Source organism: Mycteria americana, chromosome 4, assembly GCF_035582795.1.
Source record: "Mycteria americana isolate JAX WOST 10 ecotype Jacksonville Zoo and Gardens chromosome 4, USCA_MyAme_1.0, whole genome shotgun sequence".
NCBI lineage: Eukaryota > Metazoa > Chordata > Aves > Ciconiiformes > Ciconiidae > Mycteria > Mycteria americana.
In genome coordinates, this window is record NC_134368.1 from 87,637,659 (window position 1) to 87,663,990 (window position 26,332).

The 26,332-nt window shown below is 39.8% G+C and overlaps 1 long non-coding RNA gene across 2 annotated transcripts; it reads right to left on the reverse strand.

Moving 5' to 3' along the window:
• Positions 1 to 2,189: 2,189 nt before the first annotated feature.
• LOC142409537 (uncharacterized) lies at positions 2,190 to 24,520 on the reverse strand. Of its 2 annotated transcripts, none has more exons than XR_012775682.1 (8): positions 24,487 to 24,520; positions 21,801 to 22,073; positions 18,316 to 18,458; positions 15,330 to 15,437; positions 9,286 to 9,455; positions 7,317 to 7,380; positions 7,055 to 7,128; positions 2,190 to 2,524 (listed from the first exon to the last, which is right to left on the reverse strand). It is a non-coding gene; the product is annotated as an uncharacterized LOC142409537 (long non-coding RNA). The 2 variants fall into 2 exon arrangements; XR_012775683.1 differs by having other exon boundaries at positions 15,325 to 15,437.
• Positions 24,521 to 26,332: the final 1,812 nt, after the last annotated feature.

Sequence of the window (26,332 nt, forward strand, 5' to 3'; positions counted from 1 at the left end):
CTGGTGTGACTACATTTTTGAGTCAACTAATTAGTTGAATTATTCTGAAGTGTGCATAAGACAGAACAGGAGGGAATGATGAACAAAGTCACTAACTCGAGAGGAGGAATGAGCAAGAAAAGGTTTGTGAGAAAAGGCAAGCACAACAGCAAATTTAAGCTTTTTCTTTTGTTTTACTCTGTGAGGTTGTTGGCAACATTGGGTGTTTGCAGCTTTTGAACCCGTCCTGACCTGGCAAACCTTAGGGTCGATGCTCTGGTTCCTGTTGAGATGGGCTGAAGGGCAGGAAGGAGAGTGGCAGATGAAGAGCCGGAATGCAAAGAGGGGGACAAATATGAACAAATGTGGTGTCGGGAGTCACCAAGGCACCCAGGTGGGGATGTTCAGATGGGAAGCGCTGGTGATGGGAGCTTTGAGGGCCCACAGGATGTCTGGAGCTGGGTGAGGGACCAAGCGAGTAACTGCCAATGGGGTATGGAGGCGATGAGCGGCAAGAAGCCACATGGAAAGGGGAGCAGAGCGGGACGCTGGATGCAGAGCAGTAAGGCCAGACTTGTTCGGTAAATAGGCTAGGACTGGTGTTTACTACCAGAGATGAAGACCACTTAGTGCTGCCGCTTATTCCTGTAGCTCGGTGGAGGGGACAGAAAGATGTGGGTGACTCAAAGGTCCACTGTTGCTGATGGTCTATATGCACGGCACTATAAGCTGTTTTACAGTTTGCTCTTCAAAGGCCTAGCAAATTTCACACCATGTGTGAAACAACCCATTAAGGTTTTGCTTTCAAAAGTTGGAATATGCCATAATCACAGATGTCTGTGCGGGCTTTTTTCAGACACCTTGTGTATTACTGTCTTCTTTGACTATATGATGATAGGCTGTTTTTCCAATATTATCTGTCTCATTCAGTGCTAGAATGGTCCTGCTTTGGGATTGCTGTCAGGTGGAAGGGAGTTGTCTATAAAACCCCAGTTCCACCTGCAACAGAGGTTGGAAACTATATAGTGCATAGGAGAGGAAACTGAAGGAAGACAATCACAGCTGCCCTGGAGAATAAGATTCATGCTCTGCAACAGATCTCTCACGTGATGTGAAAATGCACATAAAAAAAAAAAAAAAAAACAACAAAAAAAAATCACAAAAGACAACTATTTGTGTGTTTCTCATCCTCTGGGAGCCTGACTCCCAGCCTGACTGACAGATCCTCAAAAATGTATCTCAAGAGCATAGTAAACCACTAAGATCTGCTCTTCTCCCTTCCTGCACTAACATGAGCCACAGAATTTCACCCAGTCATTTCTGTGTCCATACAGAACATGGTCTGATTGAACTAACAAAATCCAACATTTTTGATCATATAACTGCCACCCTTCACCTTGGAAGCGTAATCAGACTGGATTGCCTACAGATACTTAGAAAATTAGCTAGGAAAGATCCTGTTAAGCAATGCTTACAAATTTAGATTTGTATTTCTGGAGCTTTTTATTTCTTATTGAGCTCCTGAGAATATGTGAGATATGAACAGGCAAATACATTATCTTCTGCATCTTTTCCCTACTATGCAACAGGAAAAAAATAACAATAGCAACACTCTCACAAACTGCTACAAAATAGAAGATTCATACACGATTGTCTGCGCTTAAACCATGAGGGAGTGAAATACAAAGACAAAAGAGACATCAAGTCAGTATTATTATTAGATTAAAAAAAAAAAGAAAGCAAATACTTCAAACCTGTCTGTTAAGCAATGCTGTTTGGGAATGCTTTCCTTGCTTTTCTAATTGCTTCCCCATTGGGAGGAGGGTGGAATGCATGTGTTGATTTTACTAAAATTTCCTTCTAAAAGGGCCGTTTACCTTTTAAGTAACACTGAAACACAAATAACCTCACTCAATTTACATACAAACTACTCTGACAAGCCAAATGCCTTCCCTTGGCAATAGCTGAAGCAACACAGCCTGTGTCTGAAGCATTTCAGCTGTCCTGCTCGTTCGGCGCTGCTCAGACACTTCACATTCTGCAGTAAATGAGGATAAAGTTACTTACAATAAAGTTGGGAGGAAAATTCAGTAAATTTTAAAGCCTTTAAATGTCCAGTCCCAACTTCCTTCTTAACATTTTGCTTCAACAAAGCACTTAGGTATTGATGACAGTGAGGGGAATTGATAGTGTTTGTTACTCACCTTTTACCTTTTCTGTGAACTGAAAAAAAGTGAAAATATTTTTTGGTGCACAGTCAGTTTCCATCAAAAAGCTGAATCTAATTATATTTTGTTTTTACTTTTGATAGGCTTCTCACAGAAAATACCTTTTCTTTTTTTCTTAATCCATTCAGGGTCCTTAACTCTGCATAGAAGCTCATGCTTTTTGCGTAATTACTTTTAAAGCCTTCTCCCGTCATATCATGGCTGTCTCTTTAAAGTACTTATGGCGTTTCTCTTCCTTTCTTAGTCTTTGTTGATGGTAAGTCAGCTTTAGGTAGTGAATACTGTAGGCAAGACTGCCTGTTCCCTGGGAATCCCCTCTGCAGAGAGAACAAAACAGCTTCACTCACTTTTCCGAGAACAGATCTGTGCAATCTAGAAAAGGTTACTGGCTTAACCTGCAGGCAGAAGTGCCTCTCCATCGTTCCTCCCGTTGCTCAGCAGCTGTGTGTTTGCCAAGCAGGAGAGTCAAAGCTGTATCAAGAGCATTCCCTAAACATCAGAAGTGGAGGAAAAACTAGCACAACTCTCTGGTGTATTAGCTGCGACACTCACTTAGGAACCATTTTATTCAATATTTAATCCTAAATTTCTTTTAGCAGCTTGTTCAATTACTAGATGAAAGGAAGAAAGGAAGAATGGAAGAAAGGAAAAAATCACCAGCATAGATACAATTAGCCAAGACTTTCCATCACCACCACCATTCATCACCAGCCTTGAGAAATCAAATCTTTTTATTCTCTCCCACTCATTCTACTCATGTTTAGTACTTCTATGTCAAATACAGCAGATTCAAAAGCAGTGATTGGGAAATACTGTTTTCTCAAGTAGCCCAATGATTAGAGTGCTGTTTTGAACGATGCGAGCTCTCTTTTGCCTTAGCTAAGCTATACACAAGTATTAAAGCAACATATTCAGTGAAGCAGAAGGAAAGCCTTGCTCTTTCTCTGCAGATTCTGAAAAATAAAAAGTATAAAGAAAGGGCTTAGATACAACGGGAGAGGCTGTTGATCCCACTAACATGGAAGTACCAGGAGTTAGGCAGCCTAATGTTGGACATGAACAGCCTAAATCCTTTCCTTATGGCTGTGGGATAATGGCTGAGGTGACTTAAAAATTAGAACTTATATTCACACTTTTAGGTAAGGCACAGCATTGAAGAAGCTGCCCAGGTGGAATGCGGCTGACATGTAAGGAATCCATTGCATGGGAGTTCCCTAGGCCTGCAACCTTAGATGTTGGTAACACCAGGGGAACTTGGTGTGCTGACTCTAAGAGGCACTGCCCAGAGGGTGGAGCGGTGTGGAGATGCCGCGGCCAGGCTCTGCAATAATAGAGGAACTTAAAGGTGTCATGGAACTGATAAGCTGCATATTTACTACCCTGGGCCAACAGCCTGCCACGTTTTTGACAAAATGCTGTCCTTTTGGTGAACTTTGCTCATTATAACATCATTATAATACCAAAACACACCTCCATCCCAAAAGCTACCCGCCTCCAAAGTGCGACCACTCCTCACTAAGCTTGCGCACTGAATTTTTCTAGCTTATACCTTTAAAAGCAAAGCGAGAAAACTTTACACCAATCCTAAATAAAGGTATGTATGACTAGAGTCACTCAAGCTCCACCTGAAAGGTGAAAAATAGTATAAAATCGCTTAAGAGAGAGAGAATGTTAGGGAAGACACCATCGTGTACCACTCTGATGTCTGGGATCAGTCGACGGGCTGAGCCTCTCTTCCCCCCCATCGGGACACCTTTGGGTAAGAGTCAAACACTTGGTTATATCAAGTGCCTCCGCAGAAAACTTAGAAATCTCTATACGTAGAGTCGCTTTATTAACTTTTAACGCGTTTGTGTCCGGCCGTGTTACTGATATCCTTGATATATGCGTTTGTGTCTGGCCGTGTTATATACATGTTTGTGTCCGGCCGTGTTATTCACACTCATATTCTTGGTATTTGCATGTGCTTTTCAGACAGTGCATTTATCACCGGTAATCCGAAGAATCTGTGTGTCTGTTGCTCTAATAAACTGCACTTTTCACGGCTCTGGCCGTGATAGTTCCTTCAACACAACCAGACTGGGGCGGTGTAAAAATTAATGCTGTCACCTTAGCGAAAGCCCTGAGCTGATAAGTGGCTATACACACAGTCCTTAGAAAATAAACCGTTGACCAAGTCTGAGACTAAGACTGGATCTAGCCGCACCTAGACTCCTCTCTGAGAGGGAGTTTAGAAAGCAAGGGGGTCCTGTCTGAAACTCGTGACTCAACCGGAGGGTTTCCCCGCCCAGCCACTCCTCAAATTCTTATTTGTATGCGACAGTAACTCTTAACGCAACAATGGCCCAAGCCCCTAATCTCAAGCATGTTCCTTCAGAGGTACATAATTCATAGTTTCTAGCTCACAGGTATGATCAAACCTACAGGTAACGAATGTTTCCGTGGCACCATACATGGGCATAACACCTTATTAACTCACACTTTTCAAGGCCCTTTGCTGGAGAAACGTAAAGGCTCTAAGTGTCACGGTCTTCCTGAGAGCAGCACAAACGTGTCCCCTTCCCAGCGAGACGTTTTGCTACTGCAGGCAACTTTTCCTCAGCAGTGCTATGGAAAGGAGCAGCTGCCATTGTCACTGCGCATCATCTGCTTTAACAAATACTAAGGAACCACTGCCAGGACTAATCCCTCTCCTGACTGTCATAATATGTACAATGAGTCTTCTCCTTGAGCAGCTTTTTCTACTTATCTCTATTTTTTGCTACAGAAGCTATGTCTACGCAAGCAAGGGATCGTATGCAAGAATGAATAGGCTCTGATTTACACATATCGTATCAGACAGCCTTTCAGAGGCTCCTTCTGGGTCAGCGTGCTCCATTAGGCTCCAAATGTCACAAAAAGGTATTTAAAACAATGGTCAGGAGAGCATGGCTTAACAAGCAGAGAACCACACAGATATCAGAGTAGTCACTGCAATCATGGTAAATACTGTACACCCATCTCTCCACTGGAGACCTCTCTAACAGCAGTGGGAAGTGTACAAGCACTCTTATTTGGGATGGGAGCTGTGGATGCCAGCTGGACCTACCTTGCTCTTCCTACCTTGCTCACAAGTATTTTTGACAACTTTGCAGCCACTGACACCCATGGCAGAACCTTAAGAGCTGAGCTCCAAGGCTACCAATGCAGCCTCTTCACCACCAGGCTCAGCGCGAAGTTGCGCATGCTGGGACATACCAGCTTCACAGCTCCTCCCATTCCCCATTCCCTCTTTATACCTCTCCTGTGTCCCTCCTTGCCCCTGGATGCCCTCTCTGGGCTGTCTGTACCTCCTGTCTGACCCTGTGGGGGGCTGATTCAACTCACTGTCTCAACTGAAAAGCCCCCCAGCAATAGAAAAGAAAAAAAAAGAAAAAAAAAAGAAAAAGGAAAGAAAAAAGGAAAAAAGGAAAAAAGGAAAAAGAAAAAAAAGGAAGAAGGAAGAAGGAAGACGGAAGACGGAAGAAGGAAGACCCAGAAAACAGGAAAAAAAGGAAAAAAGAAAAAAAAAAGGAAAAAAGAAAAAAAAAAGGAAAAAAGAAAAAAAAAGGAAAAAAGAAAAAAAAAGGAAAAAAGAAAAAAAAAGGAAAAAAAAGAGAAAAACCGCAGCTATGTTCTGCCTCATGATTGAGCAGCCCACCTCAGACAAATTGGAGCAGAATCGCGATGCTCAGAAGCTTCACTCCCTGCTCTCCGCCTCTCCTTCCCTCGCAAGCGCAGCGCGATTCCCCAAGCTTGCCCTCCAGAGCCGTGCCCTGCGCAGCTCTGGGCCCTCTCACTCCATGGGTAGCAGCCCTTCAGTCCACATGTGGCAGCTGCTGATTTGAGTTTTTTCTGGTGGATATAGATTGCAGTGTAGTTCCCTGCTTGTGCTTTTATTTTTCTGCTGTCACAGAGCACTGCTGCTCTCCCTAATTCATCCACAAATCCTTACCCTCGACTACTTCATCATTTTAACCCAATGCTTTCTTCCAATTTTTGCGATATAAAAAAAAAAAGAAAAGCTCTTCCAGAGAACACAAAAATATAAAGCAATGTTACAACAGAAGGCTTGTAGCAACATTTATAGATTTATAGAATGAAATGTCTGTTGTGCCTCTAGGTTAAAATCCAGGATAGCACTCACAATTTGGGTTTCTGTGTCTGACCTGTCCACTGACCTGTCCAAATTCTTGCTAGTAGGCGTTGAAAGCAACAGTTAAAAGGCACTCGTGGTGCAATTAAAAGCATATTGGAGTGGGTAAGCTGGGCGTCTGCTGGGCACTGAAGACCAGCAGGCAGCCTTCTCCTGCATCTCAGTGATGCTCGGTCGTTCCCCACACGCTGCAGGTCACATCGCCTTCCACCACCAGCCTGCCAGCCAGCAGCACGCCCCAGTCCACAATAGAAGCGCTCACATTTATTTTATCTGCAGGCTTCAGGCTTGTAATTGTTAACTGCTATGACTGACTGATTAGACACTGAGCAGTTCCAAAAATACCAATCAGGGGGTGATAACTTTCTGTCATGGGAAATCTGACATCTTGAAAAAAAATTATGCATGCACACATGCAGGCATTTCGTAGCTTTTAAATATTAGTGCCAACAATTATTTCTGCCCCACTTCTTACACTTTTTGCAAGTTTTAATTATTTAGAGTTCAGCCTCTTCAAAGATTTATTTTATTTTTGCTATTTACCTTTTAACTGTCACACCTTCTTTGTCACAGCTTCAAACATGCTGCAACTTCTAACTTACTGAGAATGTATCAAGGGATTTGGCGCTGGCACCAATTCACAGATTCACTCATCCCGTAGTCATTTTGTTACCTTCAATTGTCATTGAGATGCCCTGATTAGAGTCCTCTCCTCAACCATTGCTCAGGTAATCTGTCTCCATTTTTCTAGAAAAAAAACCCAACAAACCAAAACCAAAATTATTTTTACACATTTTTCAGAGCAAAGGGACTTTAAGTGTACAAAATTACAGGAGGTCATATCCTTACAGGACTATAGGCCATCCTGGCATCTTCGATTTTCAGTCAGGACCAGAGAGACTTGCTCTTTGTTCATAGAGGAGTGAGCTACTCACCAGAAAAAAAAGGTCTTCATAGGATGCCTCTTCTAAATCTTCACACTGATGCTTGTGTTAAATCCTGAAGTGTTTGTTGATCTAAAGGAAAGACAGAATTAGTCTTTAAACCTAGCTGTAGAGCCTCAACTAGAATCTACATTTTTCAAGAAATTTGCTACCATGCAACAAAGAAAGAAATAAACAATCAAAACCCCAAGGCCCAAAAGCACCGCCTTACCATTATGAAAACATGATTTTTGATGAATAGTCTTCTGATCAGGCTAATAGATTTTTTTTTTCCTTTATTAACAAGAAACCCCTATGACCTTACACGTATGTGGACCGCATGCCTGTGTCTAGATGGCCGTGACATACAGTTCTTGAGCTCCCTTTCCATTTTCAAGCACGTTAAATTTGTGTCCACTGCTTATTTCACAGTAAACCTTCTACTAGTAGCTGATTTTCCAGTATTAACCCAACAGTTACACTAACTGATATATAGCATATTACAGTACACCTATATTAATACAAGCCAATCAGCTCCATCTCTGCTGAGAAGTCAGGACAGACCCATGGGTCTGTCCACGGAGAACAGAATTTGGAAGCAAATAATTTTTACATTTTTAAGTTTCATTCTGGATAAGTACATGCTGAGAAAACAGTTGTAGGGAATGCCGAATCAAACCGTAAAAAGACTGAAAAGTGCTGGCAGTGCTCTGGAAAAGCTTTGAAGATTAAATTGGGAATTAGGGTGGTTTTCAGGGTGAGCATCTGGGAGCTGGTGGGATAGGTCCTCCTCCTCCCAGGAGCAAGAGTCCCCTGAACACAAGAAGGTCAGGGTTTCAGCTTTGCCACTCTTATATCCTCCTGGATTTTAAAATATGGAGGGTTTGGTCTCTGACCTCGAGAGCTGGCCCGGTCTTCCTGAAGGTCCATAAATCAGCCTCCAGGACTGAGGCTCTGCACCAGCGAGAAACTATTATTTATGGGTTGGAGACATGTTTCAGGTGCACAGGGAGTCTGCGAGCGGATTAAGCTGTCCACGTAGACATAGCAATTCTGCAGAATGAAGCTGCTTGTACAAGCAGTCTTTGGGTACTCAAGGACTGCGTAAGTCCAGCTTTTAGTTAGGTGTCTGAATACAGATTAAAAGGCGCTCACTTTTTGCAAATATTGTCTTCGTTCTAGGTTTCTTTACCACCGCCATCATCCAGACAGCACGCTGCCCTCAACGTATCTACCAAAACTGCTCTTGGGCTTTGAAGGTGGGATACTCACAAACAGTTTTTGATTAAAATAGAAAATAGCATCAACTTACATGAAAATATAATTCAGTACTTGTCTGATATTTTGTTTTTACTCTAATAAAAAAGTAAATGTAATCTTTCACAAATTGTTGCTCACCAGAAAAAAGTGTGTAACAATATGCACTGACTGCAAATGCTGTATTTAAATATTCAATACAGCTGTATTTGTGGAGAACTGACAGAAAAATCCCCTGCTCTCTCTTCCTCTTCATTCAGCAAATCAGGTGGAGGATTTTGAACATAAATTCAGAAAGTATTTTCATAAATAGAATATTTCAGCAGTTAAGACTGTGGTTTTAAGCAGTTCTGACTCTTCTCACATTCTCTTCCTATGCCTTGGTGGAAATAAATCAAATTCTTAAGCTGCTGCAATAATCTCTAAGAGACAAAACAGATGGAAAAAATAATGGGATAAGGTACCTTATGAGTAAGATTTTGGCAACACAAACCTAATGCCTCTGTTCTTTACCTAAATGTTTAGACTTGCAGCTGCCAAAACCAAAATCTTTTTTTTTAAATATGTGGTACATTTTATATATAGCAAACTTCATATATTAAAAAAAAAAAAGTACTATAAATCTGCACAGGGAAAAAAATACACCAAGAAGCAAAATACTCCAATATTCTTCGCTAGATTTTGTAACGGACCCCCAGAAATAAAGACGACCGTAAATACGCACACAGACATTGCAGTCATTTATATCTGCAGCCACAGATCCACCAGCCTCATGCAGAGGGCCATGAAGGGCAGATGATGCTGGGCAGTCCCTGAGTTGCTCCCATCTGTGATCGGTACTGGGATGAGCTCATGGGGATCCCCCGAGGCCAGGGAAGACACACCATCTCCCTGCTGGATGGAAAAGCCAGACATGATTATGGTGGGAACAACTGCATTGATCAGGCATGGAGTTGCTTGAAAGGAGCCCTGGAGCAGCACCAATTTTTACTTCTTTTATTACCTTGTTCCCCTTCCCATGTTCATCCTTTTCAAACCCCTTGTCTCTCCCAGTTACTCAGCTTGCCCTGTGTGCTCTTACCCCAGCGGCCCTGGTTTTGCTGTCCTAATACCCCTTTTTTGGCATTTATTGTACGGTTTCCTTGATAATCTGCCATAGCAATCTGCTAACTCCCCATTTTATTATGTACAAGAGTTGTCCATTTCTCACACTGTTGTCTTGTTATTGCAGCCATAAACCAGGGTTAGCCTAGACAGCACGGACATGACTTTCTATTTGAAGGTCCAGCAGTTTCTTTTATTTCTATTTTGTTTGTGCAACTGCATGGCCAGTGTAGGCCACTCGCTTAGGCATTTTTTGCCCTTGATATCAGTAGTTTCTCACGCTGCTGTCTCGAACTACACGTTCAGGACAGGTCATTTGTCTGTGTACCTCGACACAGCTATGGCTCATCCTTTGCTACTTATGGGCCTTCTAGATTTTTCACAAACAGCCAAGCAATTTTGCCAAGGAAAAGGTATTTTCTTGACATTCACTCTAACGCAGCATGGGCAAACTCAGCCTCCACAAGCTGCCCCCAGCAGAACTTTGCTAATTGCAACCAATTTTAGTTTTATGGGAAGCCCAATAATGTGCCTGCAAGGATTTTTCCAGCAAAGAACCTGAGAAGAAATAGGTACACCTATCAAATTTCAAATGTAAATACATTAAAAGTAACCCGCACCCTTCTGAGTTTTCTTGACTGATAGAGAATTATCCTCCCTTACGGACATCATTTTTTTGAAGTTTTTTTGAACCAGTTGATGAAAAACAACTGAGAACACATTTTAAAAATTGTCCAGAACAGAGCTTTCATGCATTTGTATAACTCTGATGTGTACTATGAACCTGCAGTGAGATTTATCAACTTGGATCATTGCCCAATCTCTGAATGAAAGAAGACTAAAAAATGGCAAAGTCCATACCCAAGGATCCCTGAGCAACCTCAGACCTATAGGCTTAAATTCTTGCAGAAAGTTTAAAGATATGCAGCTAATACCTTGAAAGAAATACATTTTAGGCAATTTATTTTGACTAAGAAGGGGGGAAAAAGAAATTAGAATTAGAGATTAGGGAAATAGAAGCCCATATTGATATATAAGTAAGAACGTGTGCATATGTTTGTGTGTAGAGTCATGCAGCTTAAAAGCACACACAGCTTTGGGGGTTTTTGGTTACTTCATTTTAATCTGTTCCAAGTCGTGATCCTCAAATTGTGCTTTTCCATAATTGGTTTTAGCTGAGCTATAATGCACTGAATTTAGAAACCCTAAATCTTCTTCATCTTATGTTGGTTTTTGGAGATGAATATTATAATAAACTTCGTATCATACTAGTAACCACTGCAAGAATCATGCTAAATATTTACTGTTAGGAAAAATGTAATGCTTTTATTTTTGAAGCGGAGCAGCTACAGAAATGCCTGTAAATGTTTGTCATTTTTATTTCAGTATTAATAACCAAGTTTTTATGACCTCATTCAAGAAACCCACAAGAATCTGGCTGTTCTTTTTATATTATGTTTGTGCCCTTTACATCATTTCCTACTTCTAATAACTAATGATGATAGGTAATTACTTAACAGATGGTAAAAGCTCTTTAATTGCTTTTAAGGACTACTGAGCTTTGCTGTATTTTGGGAGCATTAACTTCTGTGACTTTTCATCTTCCTCAGCTCATTCCAAGTTTGTTCAGCCATCATTAAATATTCAAGGACTTTTTTTTTTCTCCAGCACCGCTGAACGGGAGGATAGTAACATGCTGCTTCATACCATTGTTATTTCAAATACATTTCTTTTGTGAGGCCACTCTTAACACTGAGAAAGCATCACCCTTCTCTTTTCTGCCAGGGTCCGATCAGCACATCAGCCCCATGCAGCCCATGGCATCTGACCTTTGGTTACCAGAGATGCATCTCTCTCTTTCCTATAGCAACATACTATCAGATCATTAAGAGAAGGCTAGGGGGAAAAAATGTCAAACCTCAGAGCTAAGTGGGCTGGTCTCATTAATGTCTTACATTGCATTTACATTATCTCCTGAGTAACACAGGCAGGAGGAATTTCCAAATCAGAGGGGGCAAAAATGAGGAAGGAAATTCATAGTTTAACACAAACACAGTTAGCGACCCTCTTTATACTCCTCTTGCACTTTGAATAAATTACACATTAACCACAGTAAATGTGTGCCTAATTAGTCAAGGTACACTATATGCCACCACCAACTCTGCTGAGTGCTTTTTCAGTTCTAGTAGTTGTTTGCCTGGGTTTGTATGTAAACGCATATGAGGAGCTGTGGTAGAAGACACAAAATTGACTGAAATAAATTTACTGCATCACAAATTAGCAAAGAGTATGTCTAGAAACAAATAATTCAATTTTATGATTGCCGCTAAAATAAACTATATGGCTCTTGCATTTTGCATGAGACAGTGAAATCTGAAATAATAAACAAAGCAAGTCAGGATGATTTCTTCATATTTAGGATCAACAGCCCTCCTGGTATGTGGCTAAGGTTACAATTGATTAAGTTGTACGTTTTTCATTTGAGGCAAAGAGCTGCACACAGAGTACTGAGTAGACCATATGTGAGTTCTGGTTAAGCGTGCCCAGAAGCGTGATTCATTATTAAAAATAAATGTTTATAACCAATTTGTTACTTGAAATAAAATAGGTACACAATATGAATATAACAAATGGATTACAAGGTAGAGGTTGTGAAACTTTTATCTGAAGCGTACAATGTAAAGGTTTGGTTGTTATTTGGGAGGAACTCTTGAGTTAGCCCTGAGTAGAGAGGCTGAATACCTCCCTCCCTCCCTCCCTCCTTTCTTTTGCTGAGGGATGGCCGTTTATCACCTTCGTACACTAGCGTGTATTTATACTAAGGTAGGATGACTACATGGGACTCACTAACATTGCCACCTCTTACAATGTTTGGTCAGTGTTTTAATATTTAAGTAACAGCTCCTGGAGTCATAGAATACATTTATTCTCATAACTCAGAAAAGTACGGGGTGATGTGCTTATTTTCCTCTGCATACCTCTGAATTGCTCCGAGCACAGATATCAACTTCCCATTTGTATGCACGGAATCTGAGTACCTCCTGTAACACTGCAGTTTTATTTTTGACTGAGAAGAAAATGATAGTTATTTGCCCAATGAAAACCCAAACATGACCTCAACTTGTATTTTGTTCAATAATCTCTAGTACATTTAGTAAACTGCTGTTCTAAGCGGATTATGTTCAAACACAGAGTGAATACTTATAATCATCACCATAAAAAAAATGGACTCGCTAGGTATTAATTTTTGATGTACTAAGCACTTCCTTTGCAATTCCATTGTCATCTGGCATCATTGTACCATAAATTCAGAGTGTTGCCTGGAACAGCTCTGCGTTGTTTTGTAACATGACTCCTTATGATTTAGCAAGTTTAAGCAGATACAGCTGATTCTGTAAGCCATTTGCATTTACTGCTCTTTAGGAAGATAAGAGATACAATCTAAAAAGTTTTAAAATAGAACTATCTTTGCACAGCTTAATAAATTGTTATGAATAAGCAAAATCCCCAATTATGTTACACTCTAAATTAGCCTGGGCTTTACATGAGTTTGTAAGCGATAGGGGGAAAAATGAACAAACCAGAAAATAAATCACTGTAAGTCTTGGAAGGTGCCATCTGAATAAAGCCAGAGAGATGATGGAACGAGGAATAATCACACTTTTGGGGAGAAACGAGGAGGTAATTATTATGCCCCATTTTGTGCTGTTTTTCTTATCTGCTACCTGAACTATGGATCCTGAGATGCGACACAGGACTCCTTCCGGAAAAGGACTCTGGGATTTGGCTCTCATTTTCCTGAAGATGGATAAAACACTACAGAGTACAACAGACCGGTGTTCAGGCTTACCGCAAGCTTTCTAAAAAACAGCATGTGCAATTCTTCAGAAACAGAGGTAAAAATGAAAGTTGAGGAATCAGATATTTCTGCAGACAGACAAAAGCTGTGCTTACGGACTCCCAGCTGGTCACAGCTGGGGTGTGTGTTTCTCCCTGGCCTGCCAAACTCTTCCACTGATCTTCTCCACTACCCCCTCAAATCACTCAGAAAAGCCTCCTCATGCGAAGGACTGTATGGCAGAGCTAGCTAAACTCTCCTCCACGTGGGCTAACATCCAAGCGTGGCTTTGGAGGGATGAGCCAAGCCTACACTGACAGCTCCAGGAAGCACCCTGCCTGAAATGCAAGGGAGAGAAACACAGAGCATGTGCCTCAAAAACTCTTCCAGGATGCTTTTTTCCCTTTTTTCTTCTTCTTTTTCTTTTCTTTTTTTTTTTTAAAACTTAATCTCATTTAAATTTTTGACATTTTTACATTTTATGTAAAATAAAATGTAAATTTTTTTTTTTACATTTTATTGTAATAAGAAATATTTTTACATTCTAATATACTGGTGAATCAAGTAAAATCATATCATGAGACTGCATAAATAGTAGGTATATGTAACATATAGTATCTACTCTTGCAGCCTGACAAAAGAAATGGAGTTCCTCTTACATACCATATTCTAAAAGCTGAAACAGAAAACAGATCCTTTCCCTGCCTGAAAAAATGTAAAAGGGGTATTGCTGGAAAACTGAGTTCTCTTCAACAATGAGCTGTAACATGCTGTCCATACTTAGAAAAGCTGACTGGAAGCAACGTATTTGCATTAGCATTTGCGTATTTTTTCTATCTTTTTTTTTTTCCTGCAGACCTCATGTTCTTTGAAGTCCTCCAAGATGCACTAAAAGCAAGCGCTTTGCAGGAGGCTCCCTGAACCTTACAGAATTAAACCCGTGAACGGTCTATCGCCTTAGTTACAGTACAGTAACTACAGTCCCAGTCCCAGCAAGTGTACTAAGCTAATTCAAAGCAATCCACAGGCTTGCCATCATTCTGAGAGTGCCAGGTCGGAGCCATTTCTGAGACAAAGCACAATCCTGAAGCATTTTAAGCTTTCCATCCTTGATAAAAGCAAAATATACGTAGGAAGGGGAAACAAAGAAGTACCTATGGTTTAATTAAAGGCTGAAAAGCCACAGGTGTCTTCTGATAGTTGAACTAATCACAATACAAAATTTTCATTTGCTACAATTTTTTAGATTTTCTGCAATTTCATGGCTCCAGCAGAAGGCATGTGCATGAATGTGTTTTCAAGGTTCTTAGCTAACGAGTTTCTTTCTGTCTTTATCATATTTATTTTGACTGAAACAATAATATTAGAACTGCTTCTACAGCCTCTGGGTACCCCAGCACACACCTACCACTATAGCAAAACTCCCTCAGTGCTAAAACAATCGCATTAACGGGATCTCTGTGAATTTGTAATTATAAAAAAAGTCTTTTCAGAAAGCAAAATAAGCATATTGACGTTATTAAGCGTGACAGCAGGTCAGTCTGGTGAAAGGACAAAAAAAATGAGTTGAAGAAAACATTAGTAAATAATATGTATTCATATCACCTGTCCTGCCAAAATTGTTTAAAGCACTGCTAGAAGTCATCTCTGAGCCAATCCTTATTCTACAGGAGACAAGAGAGACATCAACACTTGACTGGCAGAGCCCCCACAGCATGCTCCAGGATCCTCTCCCCGCATCAGGCGTCTGCCTGAAGCATACTTTGATCTGCTGTCTTCCTTCCAAGGACACCTGGGAAGGGAGAGGAAAGGAGATCTCACCTTACCGAAGAGCTGACTTGCATCTGGGATCTCTGGAGTCAGGGGCCCTCTGGGGTTTGCTGGTGCAGAAGTACACACGGAGAGCAGGGATGTTCCCTGGGGACCATCTGTGTCTTGAGAAAGAAAGATGGACATTAAATTCAGTACTCCCACAGATCCTGGTATATTTAGTCTGAGATTTCTAATTCAGATTGCATTTACTCTATGGAGATTTCTACTCAGAGCAGGTGCGTGTGGACCTGGTCCATCACTTCAAAAATTTAGTAGAGTCACCAGAAACTAGCTCAAGTGGTCTAACAGCGATTAGAGTACAAGAATGGCTGTTTTTCATCCTTTGGTTGGAACCTAGTAAGTTCCCATGAGTAGAATAACGCACCAAGCAGATCAGGACAAACTCGATAGATCTTATTAAGATCTTTGTCCTACTGACCACTCGTGAGTGGGAAATACAGTCCACATCAAGCTACCGTAAAAGAGATGCTTGCAAAGCCCATCCCGCACTTTGTTCTTATGCCGTGAGGATATTTCATGTCGAGTGCGTCCTGCCTTGGTTCAGCCTTGCCGCTGGTTACATGGGGGACGGAGCAGGGTACCTATTCCTGCAGCTTGCTGGGGAAATAAGAGGAGGAGGGCAAAGGAGCAGGCAGTGACCTGCTGTCTGTCAGGGCTGGGCTGCCTGTCTGGCAGTAGAAAGGGGCAAGAGCACGGTCTTTCTTTTCTGCTGGCCAGTTTGACCTGTGAGAAACCCTACAGGCATTTTTCATAATATAGTAAGTTTGCTTGCATAATTAATGCTTCTGTGGAAAGGTATCTGTTTTGTAGAAAAGTACCAAGCAGTGCTGCCAAAGTACCGTGAAAGTTTGCAAATCCAAATGACTATTTTGAAAGCTCTGACAGAAGACTTGAAGACTGTGAAATAAACTTCATAGCATTTATTCATCATCCCAATAATCCTCACAAAATAGAAGCTGTGAATCTTCTGCAGACTGGGAAGCTAGGGAGAAGAAAAAAATGTTGGTAGTAGTATCTCTGTTTCCTTTATATTCTATACTACTATTTTTTTTAAAACTTGTCTCCACTCTAGTGGAAGGAAAAATGATTAGAAAGAGGAAAAAAATTAGATTAAATTAAATCAAAATTTGATTGTTTGCTAGCAGCTGGGATTCTGATGGTCTGGTGCTTAAACCTACTTGATGTTTTCAGGAGCTCTATAGTGCAACCACCATCTGTAATTCCAAAGCTAAAAGGACAGCATGATTTGAAATAGATGATATGAAATAAAATAACTCATGGTATTATGAGTTTACCCCCTTTTCTTTCTCTATTTAATTTTCTATGGGTGAAGTGACCAGAGAAAAGATATAAACAGGTGTATATTTCTTCTGTTTTTTTTTTTTTTACAGCTGAAACTTTAAACATTTTTAAAAGGTACAAAATTATTGTGGCTGTGTATCTACAACACCACCACTTTGATCCTTGAACTACATACACCTGCATTTACATTTAAGGAAGCAATCTTTTTAATCTTGATGATGTGAAATAACAAGCATTTTGGAATTAAATGATAGTTTTTATTTTTAAGCACAGGCCTGCATACTGAGACACCTCATGGTCTCAGTCTGTACAATTAATATTATCCATCTGATGAAAAGGGAATCCTGTTTTCACTGACAATAACAAATAACTTTATACCAGAACAATGTAGTATACATTTGAAAGAAAGGGCTCAACTACAGATGAGAATTTCTTACTATAGGAAAAGGTTTCTATAATCACATGGCTGAAAAAATAGTTATCTTGGAAAAATGGATCAGACAATTTCTTTTAAAGCCCAGCCATTAGGAAGTGTGTTTGGTTTTGTTTTTTTTTTAATCCTTGCAAATCCACCTTCTCCTCTAGCAGCTTGGGGATTCTTCCTCTTTACATTAAGGACAGATTTTCTTACTTATATGAAATGTCTGTGGAAAGAAAAATCCTGCTTAATTCTTCATAGCAGATCTTTGAGCACAAACTTCCATAGAGTGACTCTATGTTGCTCTGAAAAATGGGAAGGGGGCTCTGGTTACAGCCTACAGGCTCAGGTTCTGCTCTAGACAGATACTATAAGCAGATAAAGATGAATCTTATTAAGCTAAAGCTCTTCATTTCCGCCCTTACACTTCAGTCTATGTTGAATGTGATTTCAGGAAAGATCACATCTGAGCTTTGGACTTTCAAAGAACTGAGAAAAACACGTGCCACTTAAAACCTCTTTTTTTGATCTGGGAATACAAACTGCGAACCACAGCGCGAACAAAGGAAGGGGCACCAGGACACACCTCTGGAAACAGTTGAAGGAATTTAGACTTCTACGCTGCTGCCAATAGTAATATTATTTGCCCCATTTAACAGTGGGTGCTCAATTTTCTTTGAGCAACATTACTGTTACTCAGCTATCTCTAATGTTCGGTTTAGGAAAATGAACTACTGTGTGGTTGACAGATGTTTGTTTCAAATCATGTATTATGATTCGGGGAAAATGATGGATAACATTCTTCACCCATTTACTTAAGGTTCTTTTTTCATCATTAAAAATGTATATCACGTAAACTGAATGCACCGTATCATCTTGTAGATATGCAAGTAAAATTCACTTTTGGATTAAAATTACATCTATTTAGATTGCATGCAGAAGCATGTAGCCATCTATTCTAGCAGTTTTAGCTTGTAAAAGAAAGAGGGACCAGAATGAGGAAGGCAAAAATCATTATATAAGTAGATATGTATGCAATACAGGTGCGTTCTAGCTTAACTGGAGACTGGGGTGGACAAGAACACATGCTCTTTAACTTCCTTCCCCCTGGTGCCCTAGAGAAGTGCTATCTGCGTTGCTCCTTAAAGATCTTATCAGTAAATCTAGCCAAAGTGTCTTGCATTTCAATAATATTTCAAAGTCAGTGTTTTGTTGGGGTAACCACCAATCATACCAACCAACAGAGTTTATTTCCTTACCTTCTTGTCTCTGTCCATTGGTGGTACCTTTCTGTATACTTGCATTAACCTGGGACTTTGGGGATCTGGAGTTATATTTTAGTTCTAGGTGTGGGCAGGCTGTAACCCAATGGGGTCTGGCAGTGCTTCATACTTTTCAAAGCCTGAAATAGTAATACTAATACATTATTAAAGACAGTTTTAAAATTATATAGCAACAAGTACGTAATTTCATAATAGCACACAAAAATAATTGCCCTAATATGTTTCTATCCAGAGAGAGCGTACCTTACATATCATGGAAAAATTGGTTCTTTCGGAGAGTACAACGCAGTTTTGCTAATGCAAGGCTCACAGAGCTTAGATAATACTGAGTGTAAACTTCCAGCATTTTACAATCCTCTGAACTGAACTAGAAATCTGAAAATATTGGTTTGCCAATTACCAGGCAGTGCATTTCCCCTGACTGCTAACACAAATATGTGTCACAAAAATATATCTGTTCAGAAGGTTTCTCACTGTAGCATCACTTAAACACTTGCAGAAAGGGAAAAGAAGGAAAACTTTGAATTCTAAACAAAAGAATTTAAATAATCATGGTCAAGATAAAAATCTGTGCTTGCAAAAAAGCGCAATATATTTCTATAGACCCAGGAATTTAGATGATATAGTGTTCAGAAATTTTCTGCCAGAGGGCTATTTTTTCCCTTCAGGAAGTTTTGATACATCAGCAGCCATATGCTTTAGTTTACTGGTTTATGCTGATTTCAGTGACATTTTGTTTCTGATGAGACAAATCTAAGTGATCTAAAAATCTATGTGATGTTTCAAAACGAGTTTTCATTTAAAATGTATAATACATCTGTACAAACCTTTGGAGGAAGATAGATTTTGATTTTGTCAAAACTTCTGCAGCAGTAGAATGATGAATTGTAAATTTTGTACTACAGAAAAATAAGTAGAAGTCATGAGGGGAGAATAAATTGTCACTGAAGAAGACTGAGGCTTAGCATTATGGAAAACCTTCACTTCTGTTAGGCAATTATTATTTTTTTCCACTGGCCAGGCAACATCATTGCAGAATTTTCTTTTTTGGTCAGGATGTAGGGACCACGTTAGATTTACGTATTCTTGATTCTGCCTCACTGAAAGAGAATGGACTAGATGGCCTCTTGAGATAACTTCCAACTACAGATTTCTAAAGTTTTATGCTTTCTATAGTAAATGAATACTGCACACTCCCTCTTGATAACAAAAGGACGTTTCTTCAAGTATGCTTGTGCCCTTTGAAAAGAAGATAGCATCCAGTAGAATGTTGAGGAGCATGTAAGAGAATTGTTTCCTAACTCAGATTCATCTTGATAAGAGTTAGTTACCTGATCCATATAGGAATTTTTGAAAATTAGACTAAATACATGAATATCTTGAAAATCTGTCCCAAATTCTAGAGTTACTGGTTAAATAGATTAGAGCTTTTTGGACTTACTCCATTAAAACAATGGCAGTTACAGAGTACTTTGAAATTTTGCTTTCATACAAACAGGTGATACTAAAATAGATGTGTTCAAATACAGGATCCTATGTTATTAATGAAATTAAGTTGTATTTACAAGAGCGCAATATAATACGTGGCAGTAGGAAAACATTTGGGGAAATTCCAAAATAAGTAAAACTGCCTGGGATGCAGAACTTCCTGACTCAAAATTACAGTGCAGGTATTGATAGTCTGTAAGTGAATATCACGGCCATTTCATGAGGAACAAGCCTCCAACTAGGTTCCAATGAAAGATTCATAGAATTGAAGTGGTCCTTGTTTCTGATCCCTTTTCTGAACCTGCAGAGTCTTTCAGTTTATGGCTTCCAGCAAACTTGGTGCTGTTTCAAGCCACTTGATAGCAATACTTTTGAGAATGAAAGAAAAAAAGGAAACTGTACTTTGACCCTGATTTATGAAATAACTTGCATTCTTTTTAATCCGTAAAGAGTGCATTCATTTTTTTCTTACAGAAAAAGCCAATTATGACATTTTTCCAGGCACGTTCTTTTCAATGAGATTCAGCTACTGCCATCTATTGATATTGTGAAGGGTCACTATTAAAGTGCACATCTTCACTGTACCTTTTCTAAGAGTACTGTAAAATATCAGGGGTGAGAAAAGGACACTGAAAGAATGCTCCTCCTTCCCAGCAGTGAAAAACAGTGATTTTGAGAAGTAAGAAAGTATCAGTAGTAGTTTGAGGGTGGCATAAAGGCATGAGCTGCTTTTATTTTAGAGGTAAATTTTCAAACAAGAAGGGCAACATTCACATATATAGGGGTGGTCTGTCACTAAATGACTTATCTAACAAACACGTCTGAGTTGTGTAGTTGTGTTATCCTCATTAGCTTGTATTTAGGTGAGTTGGCCAACGTTCAGCTCTTTAACAGCAGCTCAGTCTCACTGGACATGCTCATTCTCAAAGTCTTTGGAAAACAGCCTGCTTCCAACCATCTGTGGAAGGAATGCACTGACCTGAATTAATTAACTGAAATCAAGCCAGTTTTATAAAGGAACAAGACCAAAGAAGGAGACGCACTGAATCGGAATAAGAAGTGAGTTGTGACTTTCAGCAAAGCCCTGACTACGCGATAGGGAACAAACTCTGAATTTGAGGAAACTGCCACTATGGCTGAGGAAAGCAGCTCAAGCAGAGCAACCTCATGGGAGCAGAGGGGAAAACAAGGAAGGGTCTGAGGTAGAATTTAGTAATTTCTTGTTATTGCATATCACAGCAAAATACTGCTGTCCCTCAACGCTTCTTGTGGTTTCTCCTGTGCTGAGCAGCAAAAGCAGTCATTATCTCCTCTATTCTAAGACCCAAGGTCTGATAACTATATAATACACCTAAGGGCTTTTGGATATTATCGCTCTCCCTTTCGCAAATGAACAAGGCTATTGCCAGGTTTTCATGAACATTTCTTCTCTCACTGCCTCTTTCATCTTCAGTTGATCATACAAAAATATGAATTTTTCCCTTCTGAAAACAAGCTTAGCATGTCTACACAGAAATCTGCTCTATGAATTTGTTTTCAGTGGAGATAAAAAATATCTACTGCACGCTTCCTGCATTTTGTCAACATCTTGCTAATTGCTTAAACGATACAGTTTTCTTCTTTTCTTCTTCTTCTTTTTTTAAATGAGACATATTGGGGAGAGGGAAAGTCTGTCTTCAGTTACTCATTTCATTTATTCAAATTACAGCTTTCCAATCCAATACTGCAGAAAAAGTGCTCCAGGGTAAATTTGGAAGTCTGTTTCATTATGATCCCTTAAGTATAATGCAATTAGAATCATGCCATGAATGACTAACAGTTTAGAAGCAATTATTTTATGACTAGGTGAATTTCTACCTCACAGCAAATATTTCTCACATTTCTGTGTGCTAGTCTTTTCAGCTGGTGCTAAGAAGATTAGAGAGATTAAATAAGCATTTATAATCATGAAAGGAAACCAAGAGCCATCTTACTCTTGTTTGAGGAAGCTGAACCAGGGAAGTGGAGGACTAGGGCCAGCGGTGTGTCCTGCAGCACAAGCTGGAAGGTAGTGGAGGCCTGAAGACTCACTGCATCCACTGGATCAGGCCCTTCAGAGGGGGTTGATCTGCTATCCATGGTCAGGCTCTCTTGGACGAATTTAAGGTGGGAGGCTAGTCGCAGCCTCCACCTGAGAGGTGGGGGCTAGGAAGGTGGAAGCACACAACACCATCGCAGTGAGGTCTAGCACAGAAGCATGACGGACACTGAGAAAATGGAAGAGAATTAGCATTAACAAACCAGTTAACTGCTCTATTAGAGAGTGCTAAAACACATGGATATCCTAACTGATGCCAGGACTGTTACTCAGGGAATTACAACTACTTACCCTCTACCAGGGATATGCAAGTCATAAACATCGTTACCCAGTTTGGATATCCAGTATGTTGACAGCACAGGTTGTCCAGAATTATCATTTTAGCCAGCACCTCCTGCTGCTTTCTCAGGCTCCTGAACAGCTCTGTGGCAATGCCTGGGCTACACACCTGGCCCACTACCCTCTCCCCATTGAAAAATCCATCATTCACATGGAAACCATGGATGGAACTATGCATATTGTTCCCAAATCCTGTGGCTCACACTAAAGCCATAAGAGCACCAACCTGAGGAGTTAAGGAGCGGTGCTCAGGGCCCAGGAATCAAGCCCTGAGGGTGCTTTCAGGTTCCTGACTTCCAGGGAAAAATGAAGATTATCAAGCTGAGCCAGCACTCAGCTCCTTGTCCTCAGAGTCCCTGCCCGAGTTATGGCTCCCAAAGCTCCTGGGTTCCCTTGTGTGAATTCAGGGCACTTCTGTTGCAAGAGCCCAGCTACAACGGAGAGCTTCCAGGGTTGCCACAGTTGTCAGGGGAGCTGGTTTCCTGATAAGATGTTGAAAAAACTAGAATAGTGGCCATCAGAAACTTACCTCTGATTTGACAATTTTTTTAGAAATTGTAGCTGAAACACACATAAGTGATCCCTTCAGCCATTTGAAGGGATTCTGCCCTTCCTCGTTAGGATTGTGTAGTTTACCATCCATTCTTTGCCACGCCACGTGAAAAAGAGCAAAATAAAAAATGCATTGCTAGTTGCTTCCTCACTAAAACATTATGCAAGAATAATAAGCCTTTCAGCTTGAAAATGGAGATCCACACATCTGTGGTGGAACTCCCATTTTAAGGTCTTTAAGCTCACCAGAAGCATATCCCTCCTTTCATTACTACTCTATTTCCCTTTTAAAATAAAAGTTACACTAGTTACTATTGTAACAGTCTGCATATAATCTGCTGAGAATAAATACCCATGTAATGAGCCTAAAATGATATGGTAATTTCTTAATTCAAAATAATTACATGGCTATTTGTGCCCTCTAAAATAAGGTATTACTTATTCAGCCCAAACAAATTGCTATTTGCCCAGGTTTTGAACTCTGGTAAACAGTAACACAGCAGTCATCTGAATCCTGAAACAATTTTATGTTAGATGTTTACTTACACAGAAACGGAAACAAATATTTGTCAAGGCAACAAGCAGATTTTAGTACAACCAAGGGAAAAACAACAGAAAGACCTTGAAAATGGGACTGAAAACACGGTCAAGTCGGAGTGCTACCAAGGGCACCAGCTGGCTCAAAGTCACCTAGATGCCCTCTAAAACATCTCACAAGCTTGAAAATGTTAGATTAAAAAAACTGGATTTATTTATTTTGGCTTGCATTTGTGTCTGAGTTAACTGCCTATCTCCTTGCATCGCGCCTGGGGATACAGATAGGAAAGCCACCACAGAGATGAAAACTGGAAGGAAGGAAAGAAGGAACGAGGGCAGACAGACATTCAAGCCATCGATTCCAGCCAGCTTTCCTCCAAATCAATAAAACGCCTTCCACTGGCTTTAATAGAGGCTGGAGAAGGCCTAGATTTCAGAGCACTAATAAAAGATTTTAAAGTCACCTCATTCTAAGCAGTGGTAGAAGGCTTTTCATTCACTTGAATAACATGAGCTAGAGCCACGGACGCTCATGACTATTGACTTCACAACGGTAATTCTCTGCTTTCTCAGACTGGAAGAATGACTGATAATGAAGGACTTGCAAGTGGACTGGTGCTGCTTTGTGGATGAAGGCAGAGCCCTTCACACCCAGAGTGAAGATCAAGTATTTCACAGACAGGCATGAATGTGCTCCATGCGTTGAGTGAACTACATCAGTGGACTAAATTGAGTGCACTAGTTTTCATCTGTGATGATTAAATGTTTGGGCCTGGAATGAAAATTAAATTCACACTTGATTTTGTACTCCTGTATCACGCAGCTACTCCTCATTTATTTCCCTTGTCATTTAAACACGTTAGATTGAGTTTTATACCTGTATTTATATTTTTGGAGTTACTGACTTCACTTAAAGAAGTGGACCTATATGCAAGATCTGGCATGCTGTTTCCTACATCCAGAAAAAAAAAAAGGCAATCAGCTGAAATCTGTCCATCCCAATTAAGTACATCTTGGGTGAGAAATAAAGCTCAGTAATCAATTTTTCCACTTAAAAAAAAATAGGCAATCTGAAGAAGCAAGATTTTCAGAGACTCATAGATTACAGAGAAGAAATAATACAGGCTCTGTTTTTGCAAATGTTTTCAACTTACAACAGGGTGATCCAAAACGTACGACGAATCAGACTCACTGTGTTGCATCTCGGATCTGCTGCTAACAAGAGTTGCCTGCTGTTCGAAATCTGTAAGAAAGAAAATGATTGCTTATTTTCTGCTAACATATATGCAAAAAAAAAAAAAAAAGTAAAACTTTACATGACTTAAGTGGTAACATTCATTTTTATGCACAACTTTAAATTTTTGTTTCGGCATTACATATCTCTTAATCTATTTGTATATTATAGTTGGACTATTCCATTATTTTCACTTAGCATTCTTGCTGCAGAAAAATCAACATTGTACTCTTTGCTTCGCTTGCTGTAGATATTAAATGTGTAATCTGGAAAATTTGACCTTACAGAAAAATTGTAACTTTTTATAGCATTCATAGAGTTAGCGTTAAAAACCCTCAATGCTATGTTTTGCACTGTTTGAAAATAAGCTGCGTGTAAAAGTACAGCATAATACTATGCGCTATAGCATCTAATTAATTAGTTAATGTTTTCCCAGAAGCCACATGTTTTTTCTCTCCTTATTTGTATTTCTTATGGTTCAGGAAGTAGATTACATGCCGTGAAAGGTTGTCTTCCTGGAAGCACTTTGCTGGTTGTTTTATCTGAGGTTGTGTCAAGAGGCTTGAAGTGTCCTATACATCTTTCCTATGGCTAAGTGGCTTCAGGCTGCTTTCTGCTCTTTCATGCCAGGTCAATTTAATTCAACCTTGGTTTTTGCTAAGGTTGCCTTGCTATTCTGCATACCAGTATTGTTTTAGGTGTTCTTGATGCTAAGTAGCTTGCATATTTTCATGAGGCCCTAAGCTAAACTCCCTACAGTTTTCTATACAGATTCTTTAAAGCACCACAAGAGAAAAAACGACAACAACAAGAGATTTTTTTCCCTTTCTTTAGTTGTCAGTTAATTTTTTTTTTGTTTTGGCACAAATGGTACCGAGTGCAGTAGCTTATGATAGCACAATAGCAAGTAGTCCCACCGCTGTTACTTGTAAACAACAGAGAAAATTGCCTGTAACTTATTTGTTCCATCCCACATTTTTTACAGTACAACTGATGAAGATTTTTAAGAACTTTGGCTCCTACAACGTGCTATTCCCTCTAGCTCTAACAGGGTTCAACATTCAACATCCTGGTACTAGTAGCAGCGTGTGCAGGTGCTGTTGCCCATTTTGAGTGATGATGTCCAGATTATCTTAAACAGATCAGTTAAAACTTTGGCTTTTATTCTAATGTAAATGTTATTATATCCACTCGAGTAAATTTATTTATCCATCTCGATGATATTGCTTGTTTCAGCTTGTTTGGTTTTAATTCAGGCCTGAGCTGCTCCATAATCATTTGTTCAAGTTTATGACATTACACATTGTTGACTAATAGCTTCATTTTGCTGAGTTTCCATTTATTACTGTCACTATTACAGCTGGATTTGAATTTTTGTAACTTGCCTATCCTAGCATGAATCTAATTTCACTGACGTTTAACACTGATCCTGAGGGCTCCTCTTTGACTGTTTGTCACCTAAAGATCAAATACTTTTGCTGCTGACTTTTAAAATCAATTATAATCTCGCAGGATTTGGCTGAGAGGATAACCCAGAGTGAAAGGCAGTGAGTCTTAAGAGAGAGAGTTTCCCAATGCATTAAATAAGATTGATTTTCTATGTGCAGAAACAAAAGGTCTGCTAAAGAGAAAAAAATCCCTAAACACAAAACCCCTGCAACCCAGAGTGTCAAGTCTTTCCTATTATACCTGGAAAATGTGCATAAATCTGTATTGCAGTTGGTGAATTTTAGGATCTGGTATAAAAAGAGAACAACCCCACAAAG